This window comes from Triticum urartu, chromosome 6 (assembly GCF_003073215.2).
Source record: "Triticum urartu cultivar G1812 chromosome 6, Tu2.1, whole genome shotgun sequence".
NCBI lineage: Eukaryota > Viridiplantae > Streptophyta > Magnoliopsida > Poales > Poaceae > Triticum > Triticum urartu.
The window spans coordinates 24,803,615-24,814,930 of NC_053027.1; positions in this window are offsets into that span (position 1 = coordinate 24,803,615).

The following is an 11,316-nucleotide window of genomic DNA, read 5'->3' on the forward strand; positions in this document are numbered from 1 at the left end:
CTTTTTGACTGAGACGTTAGGAGAAACGGCAGCGATCCTTCCTTCTTCCTCAAGACTGAAAGCAGCAACGACCAGGAGATGGAGCGGCGGAACTTCTAACCTTGCAGTCGAGAGCAGTCCAAATCAGGATGCCATCTTTGCTGCCGCCATGGATACGCATGGTCCCTAGATTTCTCTCCAAATGCACTTGGGCAGTTGGACCTCTAAAATGTCAGGAGTTTTCCATAGATTGGACGTGGGGTTTGTTAGGAAAAAAGATTGGACGTGGGGAAGTTTCCTATAGATTAAATGTGGAGTTTGTTAGAAAAAAAAAGAATAAACGTGGAGTATTCCGTAGATTGAACGTGGAGTTTGTTAAATAAAAAAGTCAACATGGAGTTTGTTAAAAAAAGATAGAACCTGGAGTTAATCTACACTGTATTTTTTAGGTCCCACCAGATAAACGGCTCGTAAATTATAATTAACGTAGGAATTTCTAGGGTGTCTAAATAAAATAATGTCAAACTTATACTTATCATGTCCCCAATTATTCAAACTTCACTCCTCAAAAGACTGCCAATGGACACCAACATGGGCTGGTCTGATAGTTATTTTTAATAGCAGCCTTCGACAGTTTGATCCCTGAAAGAAAGAAAATGGTGTTAGAATACATCAAATAATGCTTTTAAGATATATATGTCCTATTGGTATAAACATAGCAAACTCATGAGTGCTGACCAAGTGGTTAAAATTGAAAAGATTGATATAAAAAATACAATAATTCGATTATGTCTTGTTTACAAATATCAGACCCATGGCAAATAAATACTAGAGCCATGGAAGGGTAAATAATCATTGTTAGCAGTTGAGACATATATAAATATATTGGCTGGTACCTATTGTGTCCACCACATTGCTATAACGATATTGGGACATATTGAATTTCGGTTAGCCGAACTGTGGTTGTTCTCTCCGGCTGTATATCTGGAGTTGTTTTCATGTTATGCGTGAACTACATGTACTACACTATCTCATTTGCTCCTTGTTGGCTCGTGCTTTTGGCTGGAAAAAATATCAGGCACGGCAAGATGGATCCCCTCGTGGGCTACATAGTTAGCTTTAGCAGAAGTTTGCCAATTGATGGATTCTTTTAGAAGACACACACGTGTATGTGGCAAATTACATATGAAGATCAATTTGATCACTACACGCTCCTGATTCGCTAAGCCGTCTGACTGTCTTGAGAAAGCGCACCCGAAGAAGATGGCCTCTTGGAGAACCTAATGCTGGGAATACAGGTGTCTCAGCATGTAGGTCCTCATTGATCGGCACTGCCTCGACACCACAGCTCTTTAACTGTTTCCTCTTCCAAATCAACGATCTCGCATCAAGAGAAAGAAGAGGCGACAATCACGCGACTGAGAAGCAAAACAGGTCACATAGACGCAGTCACTAATCAGGCACAAAACAGGCTGCATAAATCAAGCAATTGCATCCGAAAAAAAAGGAAAAGAGATCGCTCGAAGGAGAAATTTTGGAGAGGAGATGGTTATTTGCCTTTTTGACAGAGACGTCAGGCGAAACGGTAGCGACCCTTCCTTCTTCCTCAAGACTGGAAGTTGCAATGACCAGGAGATGGAGCGGCGGCACTTCTAACCTTGCAGTCGGGAGCAGTCCAAATCAGGATGCCATCTTTGCTGCCGCCATGTATAGGCATGGTCCCTAGATTTCTCTCCAAATGCACTTGGGTAGTTGGACCTCTAAAATGTCAGGAGTTTTCCATAGATTGAACGTGGGGTTTGTTAGGAAAAAAGATTGGACGTGGAGAAGTTTCCTATATATTAAACGTGGAGTTTGTTAGAAAAAAAAAGAATGAACGTGGAGTATTCCCTAGATTGAACGTGGAGTTTGTTAAATAAAAAAAAGTCAACATGGATTTTGTTAAAAAAAAAGATAGAACCTGGAGTTAATCTACACCGTATTTTTTAGGTCCAACCAGATAAACGGCTCGTAAATTCTAATTAACGTGGGAATTTCTAGGATGTCTAAATTTAGTATAGGTATAGATAGACAGATAGATAGAGGTATAGATAGATAGATATAGATGGCTGGATCCATTGTCCAGATGCATACGCCAGGGGTACATCCTCCTTTTGCAAAAAAAAACATTTTCCATCCCGGATGGCAACTAAAGCGTTATCCCGTGGGTAACTAACGTAGCTGTGCCAGGACGTGTGGATATTTTTTGCTTCGTACGACACACGCAGGGTGGGATGTGCAGTACTTGTTGGGCATGTGGCATGAAGTAGCTGCGCCCACATGTGTGGGCAATTCTAATATTCACCCATACATGGCTCGTGTGGGCTGCCTCCTGCTTACGCCACACACGGTGTGTAGGTGAATGTCTAGTTTGCCACACGTGTGGGCGTTATCAGCGTCCTAAAAATAAGCAAGGATTGAATCAACACATTTATCCAAACAATGTTGAACAATTATTAACAAATACATTATTTTGTTATTACAATGAATGAAATTGTGGACAGGTTCTCACATCTTGCAGTCGCAAAAAATTCGACGAAAAATTTCGACAGCATGACGGGATGGGTGGGAAATAATCTCATGGCTAATTTGGATAATGAAAACAAGGCATGCCTTCTTCTATTTTCTGCACGAAGGCAGTACAAGCACTCCACGGCCATGTCTTCTACTCCCTCCGTCTCGAAATAAGTGTCTCAACCTTAGTTTTGGAGACACTTATTTTGAGACGGAGGATGTATTTCGTACTTCACATCACATGAAAGGGAAATTAGACCGCATGTCTTCCTTGCTCACTCTTTAAAGAAAATAAGTATGTATTAGAGAGATGGCTTCATGATAGCATCACATCCAAATATATCGCTAATTGGGAAAAGTAAATTAAAGGCAACTCTTTTTCTGAAAACCTCAAACTCTTTCATTAAAAATTGCTTGAAGTTCGTGATATGGTTGACAAATAATCATACTACTCTGGCAGAGTGGGACTAACTTTATTGTTCAAATTTTATTCTAATTTGTTTGTTGGTAACAGAAAATAAGGTTACATAGGCACCCTGTAACTGAAATTAAAGGCATCTATCTTATGTGACCATGTTCTGCAGCAGAAGTTTACATATGTTTTTACAAGAAATTATGATAGTCAACACGAAAAAACAATTATGATAGTACTACTCACGGATGAGCCCAAACTACCCAAATGTCGAACGTATTGATAAATCAAACAAGAAAGCCATGCGCATGTGTTAAAACTTAAAAAACAACATCTCGATCGGTGCGTGCTTGTCAAACACATTCTTAGGACACCTCTCATGTTATTGGCAATCATCTTCAACATGCCGTCTGATCAAAATGAATGAATGAGAAGACATAGTTTGGGAGCACCTTGAAATTTCTCAGTTTAAATAGTTGTATTACTTGGTGGGACTCTTGGACTATGTGACGCAGTTAATAAAGAAACTAATATAAAAAATATGTTGCGATCATTACCAATAATATACTTGTCTAGGCTTCCATTTGATACATACTCAAAACATAGCAACCAATTTGGCAGATCTGCCATGACAAACTTTCCTTCGTACTTTGCAATTCTCCCTTGCGTGTCAGAACAATAACCCAAGAAACGCACTATGTTTTTGTGCTTGGCCATCATCAGGCACTCAACCTCTCTATGAAATTTACTCTCAGGCATACAAAATGTCTTGGACAGCTTCTGCACAACGACCATTCCATTCCCACCATTCCCTACATTCACAAGGTAAATCGCTTGTCTGCACGCACATATTTGGTGTAATTGAAATATGCACATGTCATCCATGTCGTACGCACATCAACTGCGATCAGGTCAGGAATTCTGTCGGCCAGCCATGTGTTCTCCATTCTGTGACCACATGCTCTAACAGATATATATTTTAGAAAAGGATGATGACCCCTGGCCTCTGCATCTGGGCGATGCATACAGCCACTTTATTAATTATTCTCACAAGACCTTACGGAGTCATACAACAGTAAGACTAAAGCCGCCGTCTAAGTAACAAATTGTCGCTACATCTATCCAGTTGATGAAGGGGCGCAGATAGCCTGGCCCTAATACCAAACAGACATCGCAGCCAAGCCTAACATCTAAGACATGAGACCCCAACCTAGCCACTTGCCGAGTCTGGGGCATACACTGGTCCGGCGTGCTCTCAAAGGCCGCCGCCGCCAACTGCCATCACTCCATCTTCAGAACTGTACTGATGCATCAACCTTACTCGATACAGCTATCGTCGACGCCATCACGGCGCCCAACATCACCTCCTCTCTGCGCGTAAACAGTTGTACGTGTCGCGGTCGCCACTGATACACCTCAGCGCCATGCTGCCACGTACCACCAGCCGACACAGCTTGAAGCCCTTGGAGGATCTGTCGTGCGTAGCACCTGCCGACCAGGCATGACCAAGCGTAGCACCTGTCGGTCAGGCGTGACTTGACATCTCCACGGAAGCTCCGTGCAAGACGAAGCCACTCCACCTCCTGCCTCTGACTTCCAGCGCTGCTCCACAAAACGATGCTTCCAAGAGAGAAACGACACCGCGGTGCCGCCATCGTCCTGTCTGGAACACCAGATCGTAGGGTTTCCCCCGGAGCAATACGAGTGGGTCGACGGAAGTCACATGACGATGCCTTCATCAAGGTAACGATGTGGAACCCCGCCGTCGACTCGGTTTTCACCGGCAACTACGTCTCCCCGACTCGCAGCTGGTGCCAGATGACGGATCCCGAGATCCGAACACCCAGCTGCTACCTCTTGAGCACTGCGTTGGTTTTCCCTTAAAGAGGAAAGGGTGATGCATCAAAGTAGCGTAAGTATTTCCCTTAATTTTGGAGAACCAAGGTATCAATCCAGTAGGAGGTTACGCGCGAGTCCCTCGCACCTGCACAAACAAATAAATCCTCGCAACCAACGCGATAAGGGGTTGTCAATCCCTACACGGTCACTTACGAGAGTGGGATCTGATAGATATGATAAGATAATATTTTTGGTATTTTTATGATAAAGATGCAAAGTAAAATAGAAAACAATAAAAATAACTAAGTATTGGAAGATTGATATAATGGAGAATAGACCCGGGGGCCATAGGTTTCACTAGTGGCTTCTCTCGAGAGCATAAGTATTCACGGTGGGTAAACAAATTACTGTTAAGCAATTGACGGAATTGAACATAGTTATGAGAATATCTAGGTATGATCATGTATATAGGCATCACGTCCGAGACAAGTAGACCGACTCCTGCCTGCATCTACTACTATTACTCCACACATCGACCGCTATCCAGCATGCATCTAGAGTATTAAGTTCATAAGAATAGAGTAACACTTTAAGCAAGATGACATGATGTAGAGGGATAAATTCATGCAATATGATAAAAAAAACCATCTTGGTATCCTTGATGGCAACAATACAATACATGCCTTGCTGCCCCTACTGTCACTGGCAAAGGACGCCGCAAGATTGCACCCAAAGCTAAGCACTTCTCCCATTGCAAGAAAGATCAATCTAGTATGCCAAACCAAACTAGTAATTAGAAGAGACTTGCAAATATAAGCAATCATACATAAAATAATTCAGAGAAGATTCAAATATTGTTCGTAGACAAACTTGATCATAAACCCACAATTCATCGGTCTCAACAAACACACCGCAAAAAGAAGATTACGTCGAATAGATCTCCATGAGAGAGGGGGAGAACATTGTATTGAGATCCAAAAAGAGAGAGAAAGCCATCTAGCTAATAACTATGGACCCGAAGGTCTGAGGTAAACTACTCACACTTCGTGGAGGCGCTATGGTGTTGATGTAGAAGCCCTTCGTGATCGATGCCCCCTCCAGCGGAGCTCCGGAACAGGTCCCAAGATGGGATCTCGTGGATACAGAAGGTTGCGACGGTGGAATTAGGTTTTTGGCTCCGTCCCTGATCGTTTGGGGGTACGTAGGTATATATAGGAGGAAGGAGTATGTCGGTGGAGCAACGTGGGGCCCACGAGGGTGGAGGGCACGTCTGGGGGGCAGGCGCGCCCCCCTACCTCGTGGCTTCCTGGTGGCTTTCTTGACGTAGGGTCCAAGTCCTCTGTATAATGTTCGTTCCAAAAATCACGTTCCCGAAGGTTTCATTCCATTTGGACTACGTTTGATATTCTTTTTCTGCGAAACTCTGAAATAGGAAAAAAACAGCAATTCTAGGCTGGGCCTTCGGTTAATAGGTTAGTCCCAAAAATAATATAAAAGTGAATAATAAAGCCCAATATTGTCCAAAACGAAAGATAATATAGCATGGAGCAATCAAAAATGATAGATACGTTGGAGATGTATCAAGCATCCCCAAGCTTAATTCCTGCTCGTCCTCGAGTAGGTAAATGATAAAAACAGAATTTTTGATGTGGAATGTTACTTGGCATAATTTCAATGTAATTCTTATTAATTGTGGTATGAATATTCAGATTCGAAAGATTCAAGATAAAAGTTCAATATTGACATAAAATAATCATACTTCAAGCATACTAACTAAGCAATTATGTCCTCTCAAAATAACATGGCCAAAGAAAGTTTATCCCTACAAAATCATATAGTTTAGTCATGCTCCATTTTCGTCACACAATAATGATCCCATGATGCACAACCCCGATGACAAGCCAAGCAATTGTTTCATACTTTAGTAATCTCAAACTTTTTCAACCTTCACGCAATACATGAGCGTGAGCCATGGATATAGCACTATGGGTGGAATAGAATATGATGATGGGGGTTATGTGGAGAAGACAAAAAGGAGAAAGTCTCACATCAACGAGGCTAATCAATGAGCTATGGAGATGCCCATCGATTGATGTTAATGCAAGGAGTAGGGATTGCCATGAAACAGATGCACTAGAGCTATAAATATATGAAAGCTCAACAAAAGAAACTAAGTGGGTGTGCATCCAACTTGCTTGCTCACGAAGACCTAGGGCACTTGAGGAGGCCCATTGTTGGAATATACAAGCCAATTCTATAATGAAAAATTCCCACTAGTATATGAAAGTGACAAAACAAGAGACTCTCTATCATGAAGATTATGGTGCTACTTTGAAGCACAAGTGTGGTAAAAGGATAGTAACATTGTCCCTTCTCTCTTTTTCTATCATTTTTTGGGCCTTCTCCCTTTTTTTAATGGCCTTTCTCTCTTTTTTTTTATTCCTCACTTGGGACAATGCTCTAGAAAATGATTATCATCACACTTCTATTTATTTACAACTCAATGATTACAACTCGATACTAGAACAAAGTATGACTCTATATGAATGCCTCTCGCGGTTTACCGGGATATGCAATGAACCAAGAGTGACATGTACGAAAGAATTATGAATGGTGGCTTTGCCACAAATACTATGTCAACTACATGATCATGCAAAGCAATATGACAATGATGAACGTGTCATGATAAACGGAACGGTGGAAAGTTGCATGGCAATATATCTCGGAATGGCTATGGAAATGCCATAATAGGTAGGTATGGTGGCTGTTTTGAGGAAGATATAAGGAGGTTTATGTGTGAAAGAGCGTATCATATCACAGGGTTTGGATGCACCGGCGAAGTTTGCACCAACTCTCAATGTGAGAAAGGGCAATGCACGGTACCGAAGAGGCTAGCAATGATGGTAAGGTGAGAGTGCATATAATCCATGGACTCAACATTAGTCATAAAGAACTCACATACTTATTGCAAAAATCTACAAGTCATCAAAAACCAAGCACTAAGCGCATGCTCCTAGGGGGATAGATTTGTAGGAAGAGACCATCGCTCGTCCCCGACCACCACTCATAAGGAGGACAATCAAAGAACACCTCATGTTTCAAATTTGATACATAATGTTTACCATACGTGCATGCTACGGGACTTGCAAACTTCAACACAAGTATTTCTCAAATTCACAACTACTCAACTAGCACAACTTTAATATCACTACCTCCATATCTCAAAACAATCATCAAGCATCAAACTTCTCTTAGTATTCAACACACTCATAAGAAAGTTTTTACTAATCTTGAATACCTAGCATATTAGGATTATTTAAGCAAATTACCATGCTATTTATCTTAGGTATGACTCCTAGATCTTAGGTATGACTCCAAGATCTTAGGTAAGTCTCGAACGGCCATGAGGAGGACGCCTGATATTCATCCCCTTTATAAAGGGACAAGGCTTTTTCTTTTTTCCCTCCCGTGCTCAATCGAATCCTTCCCCCGCCTCGAGTTCTAACATCCAAAGCCCAGGTCAGGTGCCCCAGACCTTCAATCATGTCCGGATCCAGCCTTCAAGGCCGGTGGATGCCTTCCTCCGTCACGGAGGAGGACATCAAGAAGTTGAGGGAGGCCAGATATTTGACCGGCAAAATTTCGCATAGGCTGCCCGCCCGAGGGCAGGTCGTCCCCACTCCCGAACCCAACGAGAGCGTTGTGTTCGTCTCCCACTTCCTCCGAGGACTAGGCCTCGCTCTGGATCCCTTTATTAGGGGTCTTATGTTCTATTACGGGCTGGATTTTCACGATCTGGCCCCGGATTCACTTCTTCACATCTCGTCATTTATTGTCGTTTGTGAGGCCTTCCTCCGCATTACCCCTCACTTCGGCATGTGGCTCAAGACCTTCGATGTGAAGCCGAAGATGGTCGAGGGGCAGTACGCAGCGTGCGGAGGTGCTCTAATAAGCAAAATTGCTGACGCTCCATAGCCAAAGGGTTCCTTTCCAGAGGTGTCCGGATTGTGGCAACGGGAGTGGTTTTACGTCATAGCTCCCCGAAGTGCCAAGTGGGTAGCTGCCCCTACCTTTTGCTCGGGCCCTCCACCACAACTGATGTCATGGATCAACAGGGGGCTGAGCTGGGGTCCAGCCAAGGACGTGCCAATACTGCACAACCGCATCCGAGATCTCTTCGAGGGAGATTTCAGTCTGGTTATGTTAATGCAAGTTGTGCTGGTTCGTCGAGTCCAGCCTTGCAAACGTCGGCCCCTCCGCTTGTGGGAATTCAACACGGAAGGACCGCGCACTATTCAGAATTTCCTCGGCATGACGCACGAGGAGATGTACAAATCGTTCTTCGGACCCCAAATAGAGTGTCCGGACACTACCGAGGACGTGGGCCTGAGCTGCAACCGCCCCGCTCCCCAAGTAAGTAATCCCATGGCCGAACACACTGTCCTTTTATTTATCATGACATCATTCTGAAGAATCGCTCTTTGACCAGGACTGGATAACAAAGGCGAAGATGACTCAGTGTTCGGCCCCCCTTCCTGAAGGCTTGGACAATGCGGTGCTGGAAAAGATGCTCGAGCCCGCACCTTGTCTAGTGCCCTCGAAGGAAGATGAAGGGGTAATAAAGAGGGAGAAAGCGGGCCTCCATCGCTACCTATTCCAATCGAGGGAATGAGCGCCTTCGCGAGGGAGGATAACCAAGAGGAAGAATCTGACATTCTCTATCCCCGGGGAAGGAAGAGGTCTACGTCTGAGGATCCGGAAACTAAGATTTCCAAACGGGAGAAGAAATCTCCGCCAGAGGGACCTGCCTCGGAGGGTACTCTTGCCGCACAATGCCCGCGCGGGGATCAGCCCTCAACCAAGTTGTAAGTAAAAGGGTATTCAATAACGAAAATATCTTGCTCTATTTCTGAGGAAAATAATCAAAGCATTTATCTTGCAGTTCGGATCTTAGCCCTTCTCAGCAGAGTTCGTCTTCGGGGGATCTTCTTCCGGAGATGATGGAAAGCGAAACGCCTCCCCCTGCCACACTACCTTAGGAAGCGGGCGACCCCGTGGTGTCGTCGCGGAGGGCTTCTCCTGATCCGGCAAGGCCAGAAGGTAATCCTATGGCCACCCGAAGTCCTCAGTATCCGGCTCTCGAAGAGAGCAATCAAAAGAGTCTGGCACCGTCTGGTGTGCGGTCGGACGTACTAAGGGGTCTGCTGGAGAAAACGGCTATCTCAGAAGAGCACCACACATTGATGGGTATGGTGATTGAAAGGATTTCGTCCACCAAAAGCGGGCTGCATGAAGCCTTTATGAGTCTACTGACGGGTTTTGAGGTACATGAAATGATGTACATTTTTGAAAGTACCGCACATTTTTAGATGTGCCCTGTGTAGATAGTAGCCCCTGAGACTCTGGTTGTCGTCGAAAACGCTGGCAAACAGAGGATCATAGTCCCAGGTAATAACCAGACTGCTTTTATATGCAGGTGGTTGAAGCTCCGGTGGCTAGCCGGACTAATGGGTTTGCCGAACTGAAGCGGCAACTGGATGCGGCAGATGCCGACATTGTACTTGTTAACAAGCGGCTTGACGAGGCACAGGGTAGGTGATTTTTCTGGTGAATGTCACATAGTAAGAGCAGCATGATGCCAGTATCTTTAATATGTTGTGACTGTAGATGGAGCTGCCATCGTGGAGACCCTTCAGGCGGAGCTTACCCGAGCCAAGGAGCAAGCAAGGAGTAGTAATGCGGCCGCTTTAAAGGTGGCCGAAGAGTTAAGGGCCGAACAGGCCGCACATTGCGGGAGCAAAGAAAAAATTGCCAAGATGGCCGTGGAGTTAAAAGATGCTGCTGACCGTTACCGGCTTTTGAATAGGAAAACCGGGTGAAAGCGACGGACCTGGAGAAGGCCCGGGTGGCTGCCAAGTAAGCCCGGTCCAAAATTAGAGCGACGAAGGAGGAGCTGAATCAAGCTACAGATATCGTGTCTGGGAAGCCCTTCTTGTTGCGGACTAAGTTCGGAGATCCGAAGTATGCTTCTCTGGACCGGCTATGGAGTTCTGCGAACGCGTACATGGATTTGGCTGCCAGCGTTGCTGATGTCGCCGAGTACTTCAAGGATCAGAAAGGTCCCGAAGTGGAGATGCTGTTCTGGTCACAGTTTCATGCTCCAGTCCGTCTACTGCTGCTGAATGAGCGATTAACCGGTTGGGCTGAGCTCCATAGGTTGTCCTGACTTGCCATGATGTCCGTTGTGGATCACCTATGGCCGGGAGGGCCAAGGCAGAGTAGCTACTTTAGCTTAGTGCAACAATTCCTTGAAGCTGTGCCATGCATCGATGTTGTAAAGAGATCAGCGTGCATAGAAGGTGCGCGGATGGCCCTTGCCCGTGTCAAAACATACTTGGCGGAGATGGAGGCCACCACTGTTGCGGCACAGGGTTCAGCCATAGGCCGAGTGGCTGCCGAACACTACTTTGAAGAAGTCCTTGAAGGCGCTCGTTCGATAGAGGCGTGATGCTCGAAGAATATTATTTTCCAGT